This window comes from Hetaerina americana, unplaced genomic scaffold, assembly GCF_022747635.1.
Source record: "Hetaerina americana unplaced genomic scaffold, ioHetAmer1.1.p SCAF_9, whole genome shotgun sequence".
NCBI lineage: Eukaryota > Metazoa > Arthropoda > Insecta > Odonata > Calopterygidae > Hetaerina > Hetaerina americana.
In genome coordinates this window covers 21983492-22009590 of record NW_027287538.1, presented here as the reverse complement: position 1 = coordinate 22009590, position 26099 = coordinate 21983492, and the positions used below count along the sequence as shown (strand labels likewise).

The 26099-nt window shown below is 41.1% G+C and overlaps 1 protein-coding gene across 2 annotated transcripts in view; it reads right to left on the bottom strand.

The window, feature by feature from the left end:
- The window catches only part of LOC139699085 (sodium/potassium-transporting ATPase subunit beta-2-like), a 157496-nt gene extending 146869 nt beyond the window's left edge, over window positions 1–10627 (bottom strand). Inside the window, exon 1 of one of the 2 annotated variants that reach the window (XM_071598085.1) lies at window positions 10370–10627. The gene's annotated coding sequence lies outside the window, so the exon portion shown is untranslated. Of the gene's footprint in view, window positions 1–9250; window positions 10246–10369 lie in introns of those variants that run through there. The other variant, XM_071598086.1, reaches the window with a different exon arrangement.
- Window positions 10628–26099: the final 15472 nt, after the last annotated feature.

The window sequence follows — 26099 nt, the reverse complement described above, 5'->3', positions numbered from 1 at the left end:
ACATTTGGTGAGCAAAACACTTAGAAACAGTTAAACTTCACATCTCAAAACCTTCTTCTTCTCATCAAGCAGTGGGATTATGAAAAAAAACAATAAAAATTAGTTATGAAAGAGCAGATCATGACATTGCACTATAAGGTACCATCTGTTGCAAAAAAAATAGATTCCCCTTGAAGCCTGAATCCTCTCGTTCCATGCGCTAATGATGGCAGATATGTATTGAACGCAAAGATAATATAAGAAAGCACTCATTTCACTTGTTATTTGGACGGCTCTTCAAAGCCAACATATACCTCTATAATATATAATATACCTGTATGTGCATTCACTGGAAGCAGACCACCGCTGAGTGATTACCAACTTCCAAGTGTGACAACGTTAAATGGACCGAACGCGCTCGACTAGGCGGCGGATGTCTTCTGCCCAATTATCATTTTAAATTCATGGCGCTATTACAGATAAACCGTTAAAAGACTCCTGCTTTAAGCGGTTCGCTCCGAATGAGAAGACATTTTGGTAACTATCCCCAGCGCTAAATATAGAATAAATGAATCCATGCACGCAGGGTTTTGATATCTTACTGGGTCATCACCGCTAGGGTAACATGACCACGACATGACCTCTCCTACACTTTTTCCCGGGTTGTTTTTCACAAACCCAGAGGCAGGTAAGGGTCTCTGGTAATTCTCTCCACAATTCGCCCATAGAATTTTCATCTCCAAAATCAATGAATATCATTAAAGAAATCGTCAAATAAATAAAATGATGAATTGAGATAAATCCGCAGGACAGCCAAAAAGTTGAAAAAAAAGTGCCAGAAAGGATGGAGATGATACAGAGATGAGTTTGGGGAATTCAAAGAAGGTAGAAAATATGATATTAATGAAGAGCTGTTAGAAGCTGGATGATACGAAAGTGTTTGAAGGCGAAGGAATGACGTTCTGAACGCATTTAGGGGTATATATACGACGGTAAATCAATAAATAAGACGCAAACGTCAGTATTACAAACACACGAGCTGTTACGAATAAAATTTCACTGGGAACGCTTGAAACATCCACCGTACGGTCCACCGACTTCGCCCCCAGTGATTTTCATCTGTTCGGACCCCTATTAAAAAAATTGTCTGGGTGGCCGTAGGCCGTTTAAGCTTATTCATTGGCTGCGGCAGCAAACAAAAGACTTCTTTGCCACTGGCTATCAAGGACTTGTAATTAAGAGATGGGATAAGTGTCTCTGTATTCCAACAGGGTGAATATGTAGAAAAGTGAAATAAGTTTCAGGAAGCTAATTCCGATTATAATTGCCTCCATCCAGTTTTGCGAGTTATTTATGGAATAAACCCTAGTAAATCAAAAGGAGGTGATGAAGCAGATAAATATTCAGAAAGTTGTTTCCACTGCTAAGATGCGTTAAAAATTTTCAACGAATTATACTAGATTCCAGGGAAGCTCCAAAATGATTGCCAGATGGTGCACTGTCAAGAAAATTATACGCGAGAGAGTATTTCAAACATTAAAAATCGCGTTAGCAATGCTCTACAAGAGGCTCTTCTTTTCACCGCTAAAACCTACTTCGTCTATAGAGACATAAGTATAAATATTAAGGCATAACTAAATTTATCAAAAACACCATGTTAATTGCTGGAAGTCGTCATACCTATTCATTCTTTCCCTATAAGTATCACCCATGAAACTAACCCTGTAAGACATAATTAATCATGTTTTACTTTAAGCAGTTCGAAGCTAGTAATGGATGTTTGACAGTAATACCGTCCGTCATTTCTTCTTTTTTTGCCAAAACGTTCCCTCTTGACGCTTGGCTTGCAGCTGCCCGATGATTTAATCATTCAGCTGCTGTGTTTGCGGCTTCTTAGCCCGTCGATGAAGGAAGGTCCAATCAACTCCTTTTCCTTTTCAATGGTGGTTGGTCGTCGTCCCGTCCCGTTGCTGCTCTTGGGCTATCAACCAAATGCACTTTTAAAAGTAAACTCTACTAGAAATAATCTGAAATAATCGAATTTTGCGACATCGATTTAGAATGTACAAAGCGTCTCCTCGACTGTCAACATAAATCATAATATTCGACTATAAAATGTACATAATATTACGAGAAAGAATGCGACAGTTTAATTGTCGATCCTCATTGAAGTGAATAAACAGAAATCAATTCTGAGTCAAATATGTGCTGCCATCTGTGCGTGAATAAAAAATGTTTCTTTTTTAATCGATTGAATTGAACTCAAAAATTTCGAGAAAAGTTATTCAAATCGAGCCTCGCCTGTATTTATTTGTGTATTTTTACACTCTTTATGCAAAATAATTGTAAGCCCTCACTCCGTTACGTCTTAATGTGATGTGTCCACAAACAAACAAATTAATTTTCAGATTTACACATTAGAAAGATAACATAATATTTATTAATGAAGGAAGCTACTCACTGCCGAGATTCCCAGCGCATTTCAACAAATTACTATTGTTCTCTTTTTTTCTTTGACGGTCCAAATCATTCAAAAAAAATAAAAAATCTACTTTCTACAGCGGGCCAATCACCTCACGTCCATGGATCCGTGGTTAAATTTACTAAGCTCGTCGCGAGCGGGACGACTCGAAGCACGGAAAAATTCCTGGAATTTGGGGAACCTTTTCAGTCGAACATTCAAAACGGGTCTAACAGTTTCGGTGCTGTGGGTCCTCTGGAGAATACCTTTTAGAAATTATATTCCACGGAACCTTAGAAACGTACTGTCCGCTTCAAACTCCAACAGAAACTGTGACTGAGGAGAAATTAATCAGCCCATACCGGGTACACCTTCCCATTAATGAACTTGTGAGTCGTGCGTTTTCAATTTCGAAAGATAATTACCATGACCGAATGAGCTACGCAAAGTGTCATATAAAATGCACGCTGGGGTACTACTACGAGAGTATATGAAAAAACCAAAGTAGTAACTTGCGTGAAGCACCCATCACAAGACGGGGGCGTGAAGCGGTGCTGAGATAAGTGCACCGTTGCGCCGAGGGGCTGCTTATGACTAGCAATTATTAGTATTATTATTGGTATTTTCCCGGTTGAGGTAGGTTTGGATGGACACGTATAGAACGATACAATTACTTGCCTCAACTAACAAAACACAACCAGACATTCAACTCTACATACTAAAATTGGTACCTGATGATGCCGCAAGTCGGTGAAACGCGTTTTACCATATAATAAAATCTGCGGAAAAGTACAAGTCTTTCTTTTTAGTATGGATATTAAATACTTCCACGAAGTGAAGCCTGAAACAATAGAATATATTCAACACTACAATTAACCCCTCTTCAATTCCGCACACTTTCGTCTTCCCTTAATTGCGACCAACATTCCTATCCTATTCCCACTCCTTCCTCACTTGCCTAACGTTCTCCCCTCTATCACAGTCTTCAACATATCATCTCCAATCAAAAACCTCGGCTTTCCTGCCTCCTTTTGATTTTTTACAACAATCCTCTCACCTCTGCCATCATGCCTAGCATTTACTCGTTTGTTTTCCTTTCTGCCAATTTTATCTTTTCCATCATTCTCTACACACCCACATTTCAAAAGCCTTCAATCTACACCTATCATCCTGCTTCAATAACAAGGTTTACGCGCCGTAAAAAAAACCACAATCCACATGAAAGTTTTAATGAGTCTTTCCTAAATATCTTCACTCAACATCCCTGTCATCAATTTCCTCCTCCTTGTGTGAAAAGCCTCTTTGTCTAACGCAATTCTTCTGCCTATGTCCCCACTATTTTGACCGTGTTAGTCCAAAACACTTTCGAGATACGTAAACTGTTCCTGTCTGTCGCATCGTAAAAAAGAATTCAAATACTACTAAGACGATGGTCTTGAGTTGAAGTATTGTAGGTTAACTCCAAATAAGACCGAGGAGAGAATTTTGCAGCAACAAGTGGGAGTGGAGTGCGCCTTGGTCAGGGAGAGTGCTATCGGTTGAACAGGCAAGAGGGACTACATTGCGCACGAGGAATAATGTTGGCGAAGAAGGCTTTTCATCGGAAGAAACAACTCCCAACGGCAAATAATACCGATGGAGGCGTTACTAATAGATTCATCAAAACTTACAAAATTAATTAAAATTTCTTCAGCTGTTTAGACGTGGAAGGTAGAATTAGCAGAGGAGAGAAGATCAGATGACGATGGAGGAAACAAAATGAAAAGATTGAATGCGTAAACCTTTCACAAATAAATGAGTGTGGAGATGATACAATTGAGGACACATACTACCTTGATCAAAAAGTTCCCGGAATAACCACCGTGTGGCGCTCCCATCGTTCCGATTTGAGTTCTGTTTTTTTTGTTAAATTGGTACATCTGTTGTTGATATTCCCTTTAAATCGTAGTGTCATAACTTGACATTTGCAAAAGTTACGTAGCCAAGAGTACATCTATCTCTGTGTGTGTTGGCGATTTTTTACAATTGCAGAAATGGATTTAAATTTGCAACAACGAACTTGTATTAAATTTTGCGTTAAAAACGGATTTAGTGGCGCACGGACGTTGGAAATGTTGGAAAAGTGTTCCGGCAACGATTCTCTAAAAAAAACGGTCGTTTACCAGTGGCACGAGCGGTTCAGAAGTGGTCGTGAGTCAATCGAAGATGATGAACGCAGTGGCAGACCATCGACATCGAAAGTCGGTGAAAAAATTGATAAAGTAAAAGAAATGTTGGTCAATAACCGCAAATTAACCATCAGAGAAATAGCGGAGGACTTGAACATTGCCTATGGATCCGCCCAAGACATTGTGGTTAATGATTTGGGTTTCCGTCGAGAAGCAGCAAAGTTGGTGCCAAAAGACCTCAATTTCATGCAAAAAAGAGACCGTGTTGACGTCGCAAAAGACATGATTTGCGAGGCTGAATCCGATCCCACATTCATCAAAAGGATCATTACTGGAGACGAGACGTGGGTTTATGAGTACGACACGCAATCCAGACATCAGGCAAGTGAATGGCGTTCACCAAATGAGCCGAGACCAAAAAAACCACGTCGTTTTCAGTCAAAAAAGAAGGCAATGCTGACGGTTTTCATGGATTACAACGGTGTAGTGCATCATGAATTTTTGCCAGAAGGCCAGACAGTAAACAAAGAGTATTATTTGGGCGTTATGAGACGTTTGAGTGAAGCAATTCGCCGAAAGAGACCAGAAATGTGGGCAGAAAACTCGTGGATTGTGCACCATGATAACGCACCGTCGCACAGTGCTATCATTATTCGTAATTTTTTGACGAAAAATGCAACAAATACCATCCAACAGCCACCGAATTCACCTGATTTGGCTCCCTGTGACTTCTTTCTGTTCAATCGAGTTAAAAAACCATTACGGGGAACGCGTTTTAGCAGCCGAGAGGAAGTAATGGAAAAATCGCAGGAAGCACTGATGGACATACCGAAAACCGAATATAAAAAATGTTTCGAGGATTGGATCAAGCGCTGGCATAAGTGTGTTGCAGTCGATGGGGATTACTTTGAAGGGGACAATATAGATTTAGATGAATAAACTTGTGTTTTTAATTTTCTGAATAAATTCCGGGAAATTTTTGATCAAGGTAGTATGTGGGAAGGGAAACCAGTCAGACACGTACGATACGACGAGATAGTTGTAAAACGAAAACAGTGAAAGAAAAAGGAGGTGGTGGGAAGATATTCAAACGAAGACTAAGGATGAAATGAGATAAAAGAGGCGCGGGTAGCGAAAGAAGGAAGCGCAGGGAACGAGGAAATTAAGAGTGAAGAAATGATAACGGTATGATGAGAAATAAAAATATGTGCATTAGAAAACCATTAAAAACTAAAGCACAGATTAATAATTCACAGCCATATTCCATAGTGATCCTCAGATACTTAACACGATAACATGCTGCATGGGATCCTCGCGCTCTAGGCTTAATTTAGTAATTAGATCATACAAAGAGCAGCTAGGTTCGAGAAAAGTAGTTATGAACAAGGTAGCAGTGTCACGACAATTTTAGACGAATTAGGATGGGAACCGTTAGTTAACCCTAGATTGAAATACAGGTTAAATTTACTGCGTAAATTTGAGGCAGGTTACTTATCTGAGGATGTTAAAAACATATTACAGGCCCAGACCTACTACGGTAGATCAGATCACATTCGTAAAATTAGGGAGATGGATAGCAGATCAGATAGATTTAAAATGTCGTTTCTTCCTAGATAGATATTACAGCAATCACGTAGGGGATAATTAAAATTGGCAGGGTATACATTTTGTCGATATCCTGAATGTTTTGGCATGTTGTTTCTTTATTTAATAGACCCATCTTATTAGGAGTACTACTGTATGAATTGCATACACATATCCTGTTATGGAATAATGTTGCATGTAAGTACCTTCCTTCGTGCGATTAACTTTACCCCAGTGCATGATGAAACTAATATTTGTGTAGAGGTGTCAAGACTGGGATTGTATGCATGCACGCAGGGTGACCTAATGCCCCCCGCCATACGCCATTGCAGGAGTGAGGGTAGGAACACACACCGCGCCAGCGTGCTAGAGGAAATTCACGAAAGGTCTCCCGGCAAAAAATTCCATACCAACCACTCATTAGAACGTTAGGGAATCCGAACTAATTCAACGATATTCTCAAAGCTTTCCATAAAACAAGGTTCCTTGTTTCAGTTTTACAAGGAAAATATACATAAATAGCACCCAAAATTCTGGAACATAAAATTAAGTTTAAATTTTTCCATGTAAATCTTCCCAGCAACTTTCTCAAAGAAAACATGTCGGACCACCGAAATCCTTCCGCAAATGTAATAATAGGCGGAATTCTACTAGGTGAATTAATCAATGACAACTAATTGTATTTAAAGTAAATAACGGCACCAAAATGACCTTCATTCACAACGGGACTGACAAAACTATTTAAAAATTACCTTGCGACCTAAACTTGTATTCCCTGGCACGGACGGATAAAATTTGTGTTTTACAATTTATATGTTTTCCTCAAAAGTTTTTATTTCGCGAACAATATTTTATATTTAATTTAATGTTACTCAATTCATTAATAATCAACGAAGCTCTACCTATACATTTAACCCTAAGGAATTCCTGCATAATGCCTTAAGTAATCTCGACGGAAAACCTCAAGGATTCGCTAAGAATCTCTATGGAAAGTCTTCTGGAATATCAGAAGAATAACCTAAGACATTCTGTACACATTTCCTTAATGTATTCCAATGTATTAATTAATCTCTACAGAATTCTCTAGGGAATTCTGCACACATTTTTTAAGGAAGTTGTAGTGTACGTATTTTTTTAAGGGATTCGTGGGAAAGTAATCCTTCCTTCCGCCTCTCCTCTCTAGTGAACTTTCTCCCAGATACCATTCATCCATTTTTGCTTTCCTCCAACAAACTTACTGATCTTTTCTTATTCCTGTTGTTAGCTGTTTATACTATGTTGATTTTTGTAGGTATACGTCCTTATTAGCATGTTATTACATGTTCCAGTTTCAATTGACAAGTTACTGATACATGTGGCCCTATTTTCAAAATAAGCTAATAAAAAATAAACGCTTGACACCTCCATATGAGTAGAGGGTTCCGAATCTAATGACCACATATCTCGCGATATCCATTATCCCTTTTTCGGACCTCGATCTTAAACTTCACCGCAACCTGGATTGTCCAACACCAGGATTCACAAATAGCTAGTCAATTAACACTCCCTGCCACACTCCGTCAAGAATCCTTTAAGGTTATGATATATACGAAGCTTGTGGGGCGCTATGCTTTCTACCGTCACTTTTATGTCAACAGGGCTGCTTTCTAATCCACATTGGATCCTTGATTAAATGTTATCGTTTATTTTCGGAGAATCGTCACCAATGGCGCTCGTTCAAAATTATATTTTCCACCGCAAAATCACGAAAACAATATCTAGGTTGGATCGTGATTGCACGAGTCAATTGGTCACCCAAGTAAGTGTATTAATGATGAGCGATACCACGTGAATGTAACACCCATCCATACGTAGTTTGTCGTAAAGAAATGTTTAATATACATACAATTGAGACTCCCCTTAAGAGATTCTTATTAAACACTGAAAGTTGCCTTATAATCCATTTCCGTCTGGTTCTAAGGCGTCATTTTTTTGAAATCATGCCCTTCAAAATGTTTTTTTCCAGCAAATTAATAAACATAATTTTAACAAAGGCGGTTAGATGCAGTGATGTAATTTACATTACAACTGTTATATAATTGCGCACTTGATATCAGTTTTTCGTGGGAACGACATACATTTCTACATCCATTAATTAATAAATAATTCTTCTGCTGATAGTCCTTCATTGAATTGAGATCATGTATGAAAGAAATTATTATGGATCCGCAATATTTGGGTTGGTTAGACCATAGAGATAAGATAAGGGGTATAGACTCCAGTACAGATACATACAAATCCTTTTCTTAACCCGAAAGATCAGGAATCTTAATCGTAAGAAATCTAAGTCATACACGCTCGTCATAAACTCTGCATAGATATCTGGTACATTCTTAGGTGCATATTAGTTTCTAATACTTGTATTTACGTGTTTGTAAGCTAAAAATCGGTTTTGCATGAATATATACCTCTATGTGGGAGTGAAATGGCCTGAATTTGTTAGTTTTGCATTCGGTTTTATTCTGTTTTACGGGTGAAGTCCTAACACTCCCCGCCACACGCCCTTACGGCGGCTTGCGGAGGATTGTGTGGTAGTAGATGCATGAAAACTTGGATTATCGATGAAAACTAAAACGGGAAAGATCCTTTTTTATCATCGTGATTGGATTGAGTGCACTTATGAGCACCTTAAAAATTGAGGAAATTTCACCAAACCAACACACGCACACACACACTTGAAATTTCGACGCAACCTCCTTAAGAAAAAGAAAAACTTCGTCGCGTCCCAGAAAATCCTAGCCACACGCATTCTGGAGCCCGGGGCGGTAGGAAAGGGTCACGACGGTGAGTGGAGAGTATTCAGGAGACGATGGAAACGCTGGACGAATAATATTGGAGGATGGAAGCGACTGATGAATTTTTTAAAGACACAATCATAAAAAGGTGAACAAAAACAAGAGAGGACCGCGGGGAGGGAGCGTGGGTAAGGTGTTCCCGACACGCAGGGGGGGCAATCACGCACACGAATCCACGAACATGATGGTGGGCACATAAACAAAAAATCTGAAGCCATAGTTACCTGGGCGGGCAAGAAGGCAGGAGGGTAGAGAAAGAGGACGGCCCTTAAGGCGAACGAGAGAGAGAGAGAGAGATAGTGTGTGCCTCCCAAGCACAGGGCGGTTGAACTCTGGGGCGTCTCCCTTCGAAGGACGGGATTCTCGACAGAAGCGGAAAAACCTCTTCTTCCTTCTGTATCTCAATCCGACACAACCCCAACAGGAAGCGACACAAGGGAGACCACGGAGGTGGAAAGAGAGTTCGGCGGCAGGTAAGTGACGATGGGTGGCCGGGGGCAATACCTAATATTCTCGCGTGTAAAAACACTAGTACGACCACGCGAAGCGTTTGCACGAGTATTTATATCTCACAGAGAATTATAACTTAAATCCCTGGGATCAAGGAGGGGTGGAGAAGTATATATTCTTGATAACTCCTCCGATCTTCCTCAGTCATGGATTCCTGATATTATTCTCCCCTCTCTTTTCCACTTCATTCACCGGGAGAAAGAATTGAAAAGAATCATAAAGTCAAAATGTTTGTTTCCAGATCACTGCTGGAAGGAGTTGTTCAATTCCTGGTCGGAGTTTGAGGAAATTTTTTTTCAGCTCACGCTTCCTTGTGAAGACGTCGCCTGTAGATGACCGGATGGAATTGGCGAAACGTTTAAAAAAAATATATTCTTCCTCCGCGTTCCACACCCGAGTGCTCCGCGTTCTACTCTCGTGTGATGGTTTCTCCGACGAGGTGAGTGCGTCGAAAAGATGGCCCGCGTACCACGATACGGCTTCTTCCAGCCACTCCTCGAAAGGGCCACGTTCTGTAGCGCACTGGCGGGTCGACACTCTCTCTCACTCGATACACGGAGGGGGGCGCGAGAGCCAGCGGGGTTGATGGGTAGGAAAAGAGTTTAGGGGTGTGTGTAAGTGTGGGGAGGAGGAGGGAAGAAGGAATCCTTATCTCTCACACACTCTGTACCCCCACCCTTTTTATCTATCTCTTTCTCCTCTCCGCTGACCCCTCCCGGTTTTGACGACAACCAGTGAGGGGTAGACGAGACTAAGAGAACGGCGGGCGACGGAGGGGAAGGAAGAACGAACTATAATCGAAAGAAGAGGAAGATTTTCGTCGGATCACTCACTCAAAATCCGGGCTCTGTCTCCCTCTCGTTAATTCCTCGCTTTTCTTCAATTCCTGTTCTCCTCTCCGAACGAACTCGCACCGCTGGACCGGAGGAGGGGGGCACAACGCGACACACACGCACACACACACGGTCGCATCCAGGGCGGGTTAGGGTTGGCCGAATGAATGACCGAACAGAGTTGTTGTTCATGTGATGGACCCCTTCGCACTGCGGCGAGAGAGGATCCGAAACCACGGAGAGCTCTTCCCTTGAAACATCCACGCTCTCCCCCATCCACTCCGCTCTCTCCCTCCGCTCTCCCCACACACACACACACACCCTTCCCAACCTCCCGCTCCCTTCCCCTCCCGAGTTCCCCCACACTCGCACACACCCGCCCAAAACCCATCCTCCGATCCTCACACCCCCACCGCGACGGCAGCGGACACTAACGCTTGGAGTCCACTGGTTGCGGCTGTCGCTTGGGCCGAGCGATATTCATTTCCAAGCATCGGTCATCGATATATAAAAAATATCGCGAGATGGCGAGAGTAAAATGACGTCTCGGTTATCGTGCTCGCATGCGTGTGTTTGTGCGTGAATGTGTGTGTGTGTGCGCGTGTGTGTGTATATATATATATATATATATATATATATATATATATATATATATATATATATATATATATATATATATATATATATATACTATGTATATACATACATAGATGATTTCATCGAAGTAACATGGAAGTATTGAATAACAAACAATATAAGAACACATAAAAAGATCACTCACACGTTATTTGTTGATCATTTCGACGGAATTCAGTTCCATCTTCATCGGAAGAAATCGAAGTAGTCATTCTATTCCCATTCTATTTCCTCCGATGAAGACGGAGCTGAATTCCGTCGAAATGATCAACAAATAACGTGTGAGTGATCTTTTTATGTGTTCTTAAATTGTTTGTTGCTGTCAAAGTTTGTTATATATATATACACTATATATATATATATATATATATATATATATATATATATATATATATATATATATATATATTTTTTTTTTTTATAGTGGGTCGAGGTAGTCCAGGGGGTAGAGCATTGGACTACTAACCGGAGGGCCCGGGTTCGATCCCCGGGCAAGCCTTTCTGGGTACCAGATCTTCCTGGGAAAGCATAACCGGCACCGGGAAAGGAACTGGGCCCCCATCACCCTGATGTGTGAATTTCACACGCTGTCGGGCTTAGTACTAGGTGAACTCTACCATCGTTATTTTCTATATATATATATATATATATATATATATATATATATATATATATATGTGTGTGTGTGTGTTATATATATTATATATATATATATATATATATATATGTGTGTGTGTGTGTGTGTGTGTGTGTGTGTGTGTATGTATGTGTGTGTTTGTGTGTGGGTGTGCGCGTACACATACATGGGGGAAAATGTTAGGCAAACGAGGAAGGGATAGGGATAGGAAGGATAGGCATGTTGGACAAGCGGGGTTTATTGTAATATTGGATTCCAGGTTTTGTTAAGTTAAGAGAGAAGAGGGGATTGTCATTGCACTATTTGGAAGTTAAACCACGCAAAGTCTACCTTAAATGGCATATTACCCATAATAATAATTACATTCGAAATTCGGGAATTTGCAGAACCATCCGCCCGGTAAAATTCATCCGCCTTAAGGGTTTCCCTGTGGCTTTATTAGTTAGAGCGCTCGACCGAAAATCGAGAGGTAACGAGTTCGTATCCCGTTCAATTTTGTGAAATGCCTGCATGTAAATACATGTTAGTGGATAATTCCGTAAAAGTACCTGTTGCCATGTCTCCAGCAGTTCATCGAATTCTTTTTATCAACTGAAAAGACGTTTCAACGCTAGAAAAGTTTCTCCACATACGATACATGATGGTAGCGCTCAGATTTTGAAACGAGTGTGGAGTAAGAAAATTTGTCAAAGGAATGAAATGTAATATTTTCTATAAATTTTTTGTCCATGTTGCTCATCCACGATATCATGCCCAACTATAATCGTTTCACATTATTGACTATTGGTTAGATCGAGGGATGTCGAAATTATCGGTGACAGTGAGCATTACACAAAATTTCGGACATATTACAATCGACAGTACTCTTTTCACGTATCAAAATAATTAATTCCTACTGTTTCATCGAAGGTAATAGTCCTAACCTCAACAGATAGGTTGGTCTAATCTCGGTCGCTCATAATTTTTCACGCCATTAGGCTCGATGTGAAAAATATCGAAGCAACTTCGATATATCCTAATATCGAAAGTCGCCCGCTCGAGTGGTGGGGTAGATCGCGGCGTGGGCATCGGTGGGGATTGGTTGGGAGGGTGTCCGTTCGCACACGTGGGAGTAGTGGGGGTGGTGAGTTGGGGGGGGAGGAAGGAAGGGGCCGCAGGGGGGTGTGCGAGTGGAGTGAGCTGGGTCGGGATCGTTGGGAAGAGAGAGGAGGGAGGGGAGGTCTGTATCTAATTCTAAAGGATGCTGTGGGTTGTCGAGGGAGAGGGGTCTGGGAGTTCCAGGGGTTCTCAGAGGAGGTGTGGAAGGGGGGGATGGTGTGTGGCGGGGGGATGGAGCATTGGATCAGGAGAGTGGGAAGTTGGTTGCGACGCGGGAGAGACCGTGGGGCCCTGGGAGCGATGCTCGACTTCTTTTAAAACATCGCGCTCCCCAGTTGACCAAAACCGGGGCTTCCTAGCTACGCACGTTCACCGACTCTGTCGTCAGGAATGTCTCATTTCACTTCCTGTTGACCAAAAGACCACGGATAAGAACTTGACATAATCCGTCGAAGTTAGCAGGGATTATCCTCGCCTTCAACTGTGCGCACGCATATGAAGAATGTGCGAATCTAACCGAATGAAACCACCTCGAAACTCTCCGTTAGACGTGTGTATGTAAATTTTAATAACCATTACACCAACAAGTCCATATTTTTTAAGACTTCCACAGGTTTTATTCCTCATTGAACGTTTTTCGGTTTCCCTGAGATACATGTATTGTGTTCTCCGACGTTTCGCGTGCTATGCTAGGCACATTATCAGGTAGTGTGCCAATTGTTGCCATTGCTTATTATGTAATGTAACGGCAACGCCACATTTGTGCGTATTAAGCGAAGACAGTGATAAATATTGATACTTCCTGATGATGCGCTTAGTATTGAATGCGAAGCGCCGAAGGACAAAATAAATTACACAGAGAAACGAAAAACACTCTGAAATTTATGCATTCGTGACTAAAACGCTCACTTTTCGTGTGGGTATCGTTAAACAGGACTCTCAAAGAGATGAGCTGAGAGAAGCTTTATGTTGGCATCTTGGTAGTACATTCAGAAGGGTTAATAGCATGTTTTATATTATTCCACTCATTGTTAGAACGAAAGGGATTGCTGCGTGGGTGTGTATGTGTGTATATATATATATATAATGTATAACACTTAGCACTAGTGGACACAGACAAAAACACAGAAACACACAAAAAAAGAGACTCACTATTTTTCGAATTTTCGGTGGTCGTGACCACCTTTATCAAGGGAGAGAGGGACAGAACTGGACTGAGAGACTTTCAAAAAGTGTTTTACATATATATATAAATAAGATATATATATATCTTCGAAAAGGAACGCTCTTCGGCGACGCACAAATATATAAAAACACGGATGTAGATTTGTAGAATATAGAAACACATAGAAAGGACACTCATAATATGTTTATATATATATATATATATATATTTATATATATATATTTATATATGAATTGGTTTCGCTTCTGGTATGCTAGCAAAAATGTGACAACACCGACTGCTTTAGTCTCAAATGAAAGCATGGAATGCTGCCACATGTCAGGAGTAATGAAAAGACTGGAAATACCGCATACCCTATCTTCCCTTCAGGTACTAACAAAAGGCAAAATAATGCCTCGAAATGACATAGTATTACCCAATTAGTTTTCATAATTAAAATATTTAGCCGTTACCCTAACCCACGACCTCTACTGGATATGAAACTTATACGGGGAATATGTGGACAATCTAACAAAAAAATAGGATCTATTAGGAGAGTGTTGGGAAATTAGACGAGAAGATTAAAGAGAAATGTTATATCTCGCTCATTTAGGCCTCATTAAGAATATGCTGCTAGTATATCATGGGATCCTCATGAAGTTGGTTTGTTTGCCGAATTGGACCGCGAGCAGCTTAGAGGAGCTAGATTTGTAAAACGTAGTTATGACCAACTGAGTGGTGTATCAAAATTATTAGAGGAACCAGGCGGGGCTTCACTCAAGGAACAAAGGTTAAATCACAGAGGAAATTTCTTGCTTGAATTGGAAAGATTTTTCTTTTTAGCGACGATGTGGAGAACGTATCAACCCCATCTTACTATGGCAGATCAGATCATTTGGCAGGAGAGATCATTTGAATAAAATTAGAGAGATGAATTCCAGAACAAACTGATTTAAAGTTTAATTTTTTCCCACGAGCGATTATGATATCAGAACAGCATTGTCCGATCGCGCTATGGGGGAGCAGCAGTAATTTTCTGTTTTCGTTCTAGGTAGCCCGGTACGTTATCTTTATCTCATTCACAATTATATTAAATCTATTTTCTTAGTGTAATGTAAATTTCCTTGCCCATCCTGTTAACTTTTTCATTCTTAAGAATCCAATGTAAATGAACAAACCTCTACTGTTTTTGGATGGTGATGAAATAGACATTTGCATTAGAAAAGTGATGGTGATCAATCGATCATTGGATTGATTGATCACACTCACTTTTCTATACTTTCCATATTCTTGTACGTCGTTCGCTTTAATATTATTCTTTTCTTACACGTATTTGAACCATACACCCTTCCTCTTGGTGATTTCTCTTCTCCTTTCTACCACGTTCCTCTCCAATTCAGTACATTCCAAGGTGTGCCCGCCCAAAATCTATTTGGCCTTTTCCTATTCTTACACTTTCGTATTATTCATTTCTTATTTTTTCTATTCAATTGATCTTCAGCGTCCGTCTCCAGCATCATGATCCGAACTCTTCTTTTCTTCTCTATAGTGCTTTACCAAACGGTCCATGTCTCTGAGCCGTACTATACAGGAACGCATTCACATTTTGGTTCCTATTTTTTCCTAAGTTTATATTCCTTGATTCATCTTTGACAATTACTTCTAAGCCAGCTTACCTGTAATATAATGCTCGGGGCGAAAGATCAGATCGGATTTTTTCAAGGGAAAAACTCCTTTCGTCGAATAAGACGAATGATCCCTCAGCCCCTTTCGTCATGTGCAAAGCGGATACGGTGCTGGGTTTCCTTCACTTCTGCCACAAACTATGCTAGGATTAACTCCATTTTACTCAAAAACATGTCTCTAACCCCTAGCAATATTTACAGTCAATTAAGTCTTCCCGTTTCCCTTCTGAGTTTCTGTGATGCATTTCAGGTTGAGGAAGTTTGCATCGAGATGACAAGTACATGACTTTTCCATAATTTTTTTTCTATTTGATGAAACAGTCTTCCGAAGCTATTTTTCTATGAAACTGGCATAAAAAACCACAGTTTAATACATGGTCTTATGGCAATGCCAATTGAAGTACTAATATCAGAAGAATTTTGCTTTTTTGCTTCTGGTTTGTGGGGAAGAATCCTAAAGAGGCAGGAAAAATTGATGAAGGGGGTATTGATCGGCAGTGGAATGTTTAAGACTATAATAGAGGGGAAAATGTTAGGAAAACGATAGGGCAGGAACAGGATAGGGATGTTGGACGGAATGAAGGGAGGAAGGAAGTACACGGAGATGAAGAGGGACTTGGATGCAGAGTAGGTTGCTGGATTTCGTGTTTTGCTAGGAGTCACAAAATATTCATTTAGTAGCTGTCCATCCAAAAACCTACCTTAACCGGTAGATTACCTAATAATAATAATCAGAAGCATTATGGATTAATGTCGCAGAAATACTACATGTCGTTCTCACGATGGACTCATATAATGCGCGCGGTAATATAGGAGTTGAAATATTGCTATCGTAACCATAAATATCCGTTTTTGTTTAAGTTATATTATTTAAGTTGCGGGAAAACAGCCAAAATCGCTTAATTTTTCACAAATTGGAGCCGAGGAACCTGTTGATAACAAGTTTTCAAGCAAGTTTCGAATATTAGTAACATTTTTACCTAAGATTACTTAAAAACTGCATGTTCACATCATGCGTCCGTTAACGAAATAATCAAGAATGACTTTTATATCAATGCATTTTCATCACTCAGACATTAATAGATGAAATAAGATGACATTTTGACTCGTGCTGTCACGATTCAACCTCTTCAAGAGCGAAACAGCAAAGGGGAGGAAAACGCTTCCCTGAGAAACCGAAGATGGAGACCGCGAACGAAAGATACATAATGTGATCATTGCACGAAGACACAACGAAGAAGGAATGGTGAGGGATTAGGTTGCCAGGCGTTAAAAATGAAAATGAATAATGCTTTGATTGTTGACTGACAATGACGAAGCCGTATTACATGGCACAATCAAGATTAGAGTATGGGGTCCACATTTTTATCACCGATGGCAACGAAATGTAAACACAGAGCGCCATTCGGATCTCCCAAATACCCACGCTCTTCCCGACTATGGGAAACTTCAGGCGAGACGCTTCTGGAGTGGCCAGGGGATGCGGGCGAATCTGGGTAATAGACAGTAGCAAAGGTTTTGGGAATACTGTCACATTAACCGAATCGAAAATGATTTTCAATCATTAAATTCATTAAGTCGCTCACAATAAAAATTGTATGTACGGGAGAAATGTAAGCATGGCGGCATAATCATCCTTAACATCCAACCGCTTTTAGTCGTCGCGCAAATAAAGAGAGTAATAAATTCGCGGTTGGTAGGTCAGTCTATGAGTAGCTCGAAACATTTTGCTTGAATCTTCTGACCCATCCGTGGGTAAAATTAAAAACAACTGCACGAAATTGATGAAAAAACAGAGGAGAAATTCATACAGTAGGAACATCCAGAAAATAAATAGAACGAAACATAATGCCCAAGATATTGATTCTGTGTGTTCACAGGGAAAATGAGTTTCAAGAAGACGAACATGGAGACATTTATTTGCCCAGAGAGCTAGGCATGGCGGGAGAGGCGAGGGGGGTTTTGACAGAAATCAAAAAGAGGAAGGAAAGATGGATTCAGATAGTTTTCATCTGAAATAAGATGTTGAAGACTGTGATAGAGTGGAGAATGTTACGCAAGAGAGGAAGGGGCAGGAGTATGATAGGGATATTGGACGGAATGAATGGAAGGAAGGGAGGAAGGAAATACAAAGTATGTCCCAAAATTAGTATGACTTATTTTTCCCCCGATAGATTGACGGACGGGCGGCGGTTTCTCTGGCTGCGTTCGAAGGAGGGGAATCTCAGGAAAGGCTGGAACCCGGTGGCAGTTGGCTCCCAGTCCTTTCGGAGTGCGGATCGTTCGTTTGCGAAACCTCTATAATGTGACCTCGTTACGGTTCGTGATGAACCGGTAATTGGAACAGCGCTACGGCATCAAATTTTGCGTGCAACTGGGTTTCACGGGAAAGAGACTCATGGTATGCTCAAGGCAGCTTGTGGTGATAACGCCATGGGTAGATCGGGTGTTTTTGAGTGACACTAGTTGTTTCGGGAGGGGAAAGAAAATGTTGAAGACGCCGAACGTTCAGGATACCCCTTCGACCTTCAGAAAATGACGAAAATTTAGCTAGAGTGAAGGTTTCGTAGGACAGGGATCGCAGATTAAGTGTTCGCATGGTTTCTGAGGAACTTGGCATCACTAGAAGTGATGTGCATCGACCTGTGACCAAAAACATGTGCATGAGAAAGGTGCGCGCGAAGTTGGTGCTACTCTCGAGCAAACAAAAGGAAACTCGCACAGGGATATGCCAAGACCTTATCGACCCTGCCTCAGCCACCCGAAAGCCCAGACGTAGCCCCGCCAGACTTCTTCCTTTCCCCCCGCCTTAAATCCGTGCTGAAAGGACCTCACCAAGGCCCGGTAGAGGCGTTACAACAGGTAGTGACGACGCAGCTAAGCAGCATTCCAGGACTTCCAGAAGGCGTACGATGCGTGGAAAACCCGGTGGAAGCGGTGCGTGGACTCACATGGGTGCTGCTTTTTAGACATTGGTACTAACTTCACTATCAGGACTCTTGGTACAAACTTGGCGCACACCTTTCCCAAGGCCAAATCCTTGGTAGTAATTTTTTGGACGCTATATTACGTAATCCCTAACTCATCAACAATCAGACGAATGTTTGTGCGCCGGTCAGAGTACTAGAGCGCCTTTACTTTCGTCACATTTTCATCAATCTTTGAAGTTGACGGGCGACCGGCGGGCTGGTCGTCTTCAACGAGCTCCCGCCCCTCCCGGTACAACATATGCCACTCGAACACTGTTCGGCGACTCACGGCAGCATCCCCGTAGGCGTCCTTAATCATTTTTTGTGTCTCCGTCGCGGTTTTCCCGAGTTTGACGAAGAATTTGATGGCGTAGCGCTGCTAGAGATTTTTCTCCATCTTGGATCGCGACGACACTTCTTAACAGAGGTTCACGGAAATCGACGTGGTTACTCCCCGTTTGCCCGCAGGCGACTGGAAAAAATATCGGTCTCTTCGGAAGGCTCTACCACGCACAGGAGGTCTGACCCCCCCTCCACCTCTCAGTTCGAGCTACAGAAATTCAGTCCTAGTACTTTTTGATCCTACCTTGTAACTTCCTTTTTTCAAACGCAAAACACTTTCAAAAAAGGAAGTTATGTTGCCGCATCCTGTAATATTCATCATTTACAAGTACATCTACACTATACCCCGCAAGCAGACGCAAGGGCGTGTGGTAGGGAGTGGTAGGTAACCAGCCATTTTATATACCGCGTGAAAAGGGGACGACCGAGCACCAATCATGCAACATGCCTACGTATATTACGAGTATTGCATGGTTGGCAGGTATTCCTATGCCTACACAAATAGAACAAGAAAATGTGTTGAAAAAGGGCGGACCCACATACAATTCAGACACTTATTACCCGTTAGTATCCTATGCATTCCGGACGGACAATTAACAAATACAATTGGCTTTAATGCAACAATTTCAGAGTGTAAAAATCATTCGCCTTGACTGGGACTCGAACCCAGATCCCTCAATCTCCGGTCGAGTGCTTTAGCCACTTAAGCTACCGAGGCGTCCTCTTAAACTCTGAAATTTTGGGGCTTTTAAATGAACAAGAAGTTGTGACGAAATACCGTACATACAATGTCACAGGCATTCGTAGTCGTGCGCGAGGCGCCACAGTCCACGAGGTTAAAGCCAACTTTAAACATTTATGGTGTTTTACTTTGACAAATTCCAAAGAAACTGCGGGAGATGCCGCAACAGTAACTTTTAACGGAGTCAACCGCTAATGTGCATCTTCAATGCAACAATTTCAGAGTGTAAAAATCATTCGCCTTGACTACGACTACGAATGACGCACGACGCTACGACTACGCACCAACTTTGCTGCTACACGACGGAAACCCAAATCATTAACCACAATGTCTTGGGCGGATCCATAGGCAATGTTCAAGTCCTCCGCTATTTCTCTGATGGTTAATTTGCGGTTATTGACCAACATTTCTTTTACTTTATCAATTTTTTCACCGACTTTCGATGTCGATGGTCTGCCACTGCGTTCATCATCTTCGATTGACTCACGACCACTTCTGAACCGCTCGTGCCACTGGTAAACGACCGTTTTTTTTAGAGAATCGTTGCCGAAACACTTTTCCAACATTTCCAACGTCCGTGCGCCACTAAATCCGTTTTTTACGCAAAATTTAATACAAGTTCGTTGTTGCAAATTTAAATCCATTTCTGCAATTGTAAAAAATCGCCAACACACACAGAGATAGATGTACTCTTGGCTACGTAACTTTTGCAAATGTCAAGTTATGACACTAAGATTTAAAGGGAATATCAACAACAGATGTACCAATTTAACAAAAAAAACAGAACTCAAATCGGAACGATGGGAGCGCCACACGGTGGTTATTCCGGGAACTTTTTGATCAAGGTAGTATGAGTGGCTTCAACACGAACGTATAAATCCGGGATATTGAAAGACACGTTTGAAATTACAGACTAATGAGTGGCATTTTATTATCGGAGCGAAATCAGCAGACCTGCTCATTTTTTCACGCTTTGACGTGAAGATGGGATTGATTCGTGATCTGTTTCAAGATGTCTCTATCGTACTCCCTGGCCCTCCGTCGCAATCAACATTTTCGTGACGCATTTTCCGGACTCGACGCACTTCTCGATCCTGTACGAATTGGGGTAGCAAATTGGGTCCAGGCATCATCGAACGCGTCATCGCGTCGGGACACCGACTGTCTCTTGATGGGGGGGGGAGAGAGAGAGGTTGAGAGGAACGTAAGTGAAGGGAGGTTGGTAACAGGAGGATGGGAAGTTTCGGTCGGGAACTGAGGAGGGGGGGAGAACAAAGGGGAAAGTGGAGGAGGGAGAGGGTCACATTAAGGGTGGATGTCTGAGAGCTGCAAGAAAGAGAGAGAGAGAGAAACGAGGGAGGTGGTGAAGTGAAGGGGGAGGAGGATCGGTGTGTTAGCAACCGCTCAGTGTGGAAAGGGGTGTGGGGGAGAAGGTAAGTGGGGGAGGGAGGGTTCTGAGTGGGTGGGGTGTGGAGGGAAACGGGGGTGTGGGTGAATCCAGTGTCCCCGGGAGGAGGTGGGGAGGTTTAGTTATGCGGCTGGTGGGTGCTGTGGTCGAGGATGACTGAGGTTACCGCCGCGCTCTGCTCGCCGCTGTCTGCAAGCCGCCCGTCCACGAGAAGATCTACCACAGAAACACTGAGAGGGGTGAGAAAATATCCATTCCCACACACACACACACATATAAACATATATTTATAATATCTCCCATTCACGCGGCACGCCCAAAACAAAAAAAAAACTCACGGTTTCAATCGCCCGTTGCCACATACGTATCAATTTGTTATCATGTGCTCGAATAGCACATAAATGACCTTCTCGCGGATATGCACACTACCATCGGCGTTGCTTATCTAATAAGTATAATCCCATCATCGTTAAAAAATCGGCGGCAATCGTCAAATTAAACCGTTCCGATAGCTGCATTGGTTTCGCTGTAAACACACGTTGTTAGCAGGCGTTCGCCATGTTGTTTAACGGCGCTTCGGAAATTTGTCCCTAGGCGGCAGCACTTATTCGCAATTTTGTGAACGTTGGCGCGCTCGTGATGTAGGTTTCTCGAGTGAAGAGTAAGTGAGCATTAGAACAACATTTTGAACCGCACTGTCTTCGTGAATTTTACCCTTAATAATTTCTCGCTGTACGTCTACAGGTATTTGATTTGTAGGGGAATCGAGAAGGTGGGCTGGATGGTTTTCGATGTGCCCACTTGCAAAACGTATCATCTTTCTCCCGTATACCACCACCTGTAGTACCGTAAATGATATATTTTGCATGGGTTTTTATCTGAAATGGAATAAAACCACATACAAAACTAACAAAAGCAACCCAATTCACACCCGCAGAGACTTATTTATTCATTTAAAACCCATTTTAACTTAAACATACAAATACAAATGCATCAACGAATGTACCAGATGTCTACACAGTGTTTAATCTTGTCCTCGCTTATTATTAGAATGTATTTACTATATCTGTTAGGACTTTGATTTCTTAAAATTATAATTCCTGGTTGTCAGGGGGGAAAACGAATATCCGTATCTATATATAGTAGATTCAATCTCCCTTATCTCATCTTTGCGGTCTAACCTATCCAAAAACCTAGAAATTTAGCGATTTCATGTAGGCGAGGCATCCCAAAATGTTGTTAATTCGAAAAAAGTTAAACGAATACTCCTTATGGGTAAAGTCGATATGTTTCTAGTTAGCAACTAAACTTAAGGAATCCTCTCCGAGGCTCAGGTGATTGAACGCTCTCTGCAGCAAGTTATGAAAGCGCTAGCCTTAGTGTGAGGTCACGAGTTCGGTATCAAATACAACCGATTCTGCACGAGATCAAGATGGCTAATATTCAGCAATCGCTTGATTTTAAATAATTCGGCAACATAATACAATGATACACTTTATCGATTTAATTTATTTCATATCTAAATTGTATTTTTATGATTTTTATCACAATAATCACAGACTCAACCCTGAGGCTGGCTGAAAGACTAGAGCTTGGTCATCACCTTGGACATCACCTAATTGATTTTAAGACTTCCCCGCCCACTTTTATTCCTACCTCCAGTTCTTTCCATGCCTCTTTTAATTATTTCCTCTGCATACAGGTTGAACAGCAACGGTGATAACGGACAACCCTGCCTTACACCTCTTCCTAACACTGCCCAGCCGGACTCTCCGTCCCCGATTCGCACCTGAGCAGTCTGAGACACGTACAGGTCGCGGATTAGCCTCCTATTCCTCTAATCTATTCCTATTTTATTCAATGCATTCATAATTCTATCCAATTTACTCTATGGAACGAATTTTCGAAACCACATAACAGACGAATACATTCTGATGATAATATTCTGATGACCCCCTTAAGTAATCATTTGCCTTACTCTCCATATACATAAGAGTGTGTATATATATATGTGTGTGTGTGTATATATATATATATATATATATATATATATATATATATATATATGCGTGTTCATGAATGTATGTATGTCATTAGGTACAATAATCACCATGTAGACTACGTGAAGATTGCATGAATCAATATTTATCAGCGGTTGAAAAATTACAATTGATGTAAAATTACTGTAGAAGCTCTTCCATATCTACCATATTACCTCTAACATCAGAACGAGACCGAAAAATGTAATGTACTACATTTTATTTTCCTATGCTTGTCATATCGAATTTTATTGTATTTGTAATAGGCTCTAGTAACTTAAAAAAGTTTAAAGTTACCATTTTGAAATTAAATTAAGACCGACGCCATTAATTTTACATTAATGCGTAGTGCAACCCCTAATGGTAACACGCACGTCATGCAAGGTAGAAACGATCTCAACTTAGACATACTGCATGAAAAAAGAGCAAATGGATATGCGTACCAAGGTGGAATTAGGGAGACTTGAAAAGCTCTTATCCACTTTAGGGTCTTGATTGAGTTAAACCAATTGCTTAACTTAGAGAGAAACGGTGGGAATCGTTTTGGACTCTTTACGAGACTGCTTGTTAAGGGACAACATTCGACTTTTATCCTCACCTCAAAAAAAAAGGATAATGAACAACACATCTTTTCATAGAAACGATTATGTTTTACATTTCCGTCAGTTGTTCGTTCGGATTATTTCGATCATCGGACGTTGACCTCGGATGATCGACATCGAGTGCAGCGATGCAAAGTTGAATTCGATTGGCCGCCATTTCCATCGATGGAAGGACAAGGGCATCATCAAGTCGTCGTCACCCGTAGACTCTCGTGGTATTTCGTAAGAGTTTGGATTCTCGAAAAGACGAAGAAAACAGTTGGAAAACCTGTCTTAATCTACACGCCCCGAATCTAGTTTGACCTCATAGGAAAATAAAAGATGAAATGAGAACGTAGGCATGCGGAAAGGTAAACGGATTGGAGATGAGAGAGGAAAGATAGATAAACAAACTGACGAGCTTAAGAAATACGTAGCTACGACGTAAAAGAGAGAAAAATGGGTGTGTCGAAAGAGTATTTATTTTACTTACGCAGCCATGATACGTTCTTTCATCTCTTCCTCGGGTTATTTAGAGCAAGTATAGCCCCCTTTCTTTCTTTTTTTAATTAACTCTCCCTCCCACCTCTAGGAATGCACCTCAATCATAATTTGAATGCATTAATGTGAATTAAGTATTGGTACAGGCGATTATGAAGAGTTGACGCTATATGTGCATTCTCCGGGAGTATATAGTATAGGATACCAAGAGTGTAATTCAGGCTTGTATCGAAACCCTGCTTGAGGCAAAACATCCCTTTTTAAATACTTAAACATTAGGTTACATAATTAATACAAATAACTTGGCTCAAAGAGCTTTGGTTTGCAAAAATAATATCTCGTACCGTTAGGGTTATTTTCCGTAGAATATTCTGGGAACACGACGTTTTATTTTCCAAGTATACATGTGCATGTTTGATACACCAGCGTAAAGACCCATCCATTTAATGGCAGAAAACAACATTTAACTAGGAGTAGCCAATTTACATTCAATAAATGACGACGATTCTGGTCGTAATTAAATTTGGAACTATCATATTTATTGCTGCACATAGGGATAGCAATTCGAGAATGCGTGCATACAGCGCGCAGTATACAGGATACTATTTGGAAATATGGAAGAATTAGTTACAGAAATACTCCGCGATCCACCAAAGAGGTGTGTGGCAGTGGATGCGAGCACCAGGTGGGATGTGTAAGGGATACAGGTGGAGGATATGGGTGAGGAAGGGAAAAGTTAAAAATCATTCACTAAAAACCACAAACAACGTACAATTTATTTTCATTCTTGGCGGAAGACTTTGTTTAAACAAATGCTAATTTCACCAAATAAATTAGTGTTTTGTTATAAGAAAAAGAAAGGAATAAAAATAAACCACAACCGTTTGTACGACAGATCTCCACTATGACAAGACAGGCCATGTAAAATAACTGGAAAGTAAGAACGGGAAATTCTATCGATTCATGATCTTGTAAACGCATAGTTCCCTCCCCCCAAGTTGCACGCAGAAAATTCGACACCCCACTGTTGTCAGCGGACGGCGTGAGGCATCACCCCCACAGAAAGGGACGAGGGATGGAAGGGGGAGCTTGAAAATACGACAAAAAAGGGTAGAGACTGTTGTGACGGAAACTACATTAATTGTATACAAGAGCACTACATTAATTACATACATACAAGAACATCATATCCATGGCGACTGTTGTAGGGGAGGATACGTAGATTATGACCCTATTGGTGCAATTTTTCGAGCGTTCACAAAGATCAGGTTGGAGGTAAAAATAAAATTTGGATATTTCGGCTACGATTCAGTCTTTGAACCGCAGATTTTTCAACTTCTTTTAAGAGCCCTAAATATTTTTCTTCGGCTTCAATTTAACGCTGACAACCCCCTCCCCCCCAACTTATGGCCTAACAAATATTTTTTAATAACTTTTCTGTGTTCGAACACCCAGCCAATTTTCCCGAAACTTTTCAAAGCGATAATACCTTACGGGGAGAAATTAAAAGCATGTAAAGAGAAATTCAAGGAAGGCAGCGAACGAAAGTAGTTGCAGGGCATATTGAGTGGGAATGGGCTGTAGAAGTCTTGTGATATGGAGAGAATACTACTAAAGCGAGGATGAGGGAGGGATGTTGGAAGGAATGACAGGAGGTAAAAAGTAAAAGGAATTAATAAGTGGTCTGTTATAATGTGGGCACTCGGTGTCATGTTAGACGGAGTTAGAGATGAATAAACACAATAAAAACCGACCTTTTAACAAGCAGATTAAGGCATAATAATACAAATTTAAAAAAGTTTACTTTTACACATGTGAGACTTGGGAAGATAAGAGCATCGATAAAAAAAGAAGATAGGAGTCGATGGAAATGTGGCGATGCAGAAGAATGATGGATAGAGTGAAACTAAGAAAATTTAAAAATTTT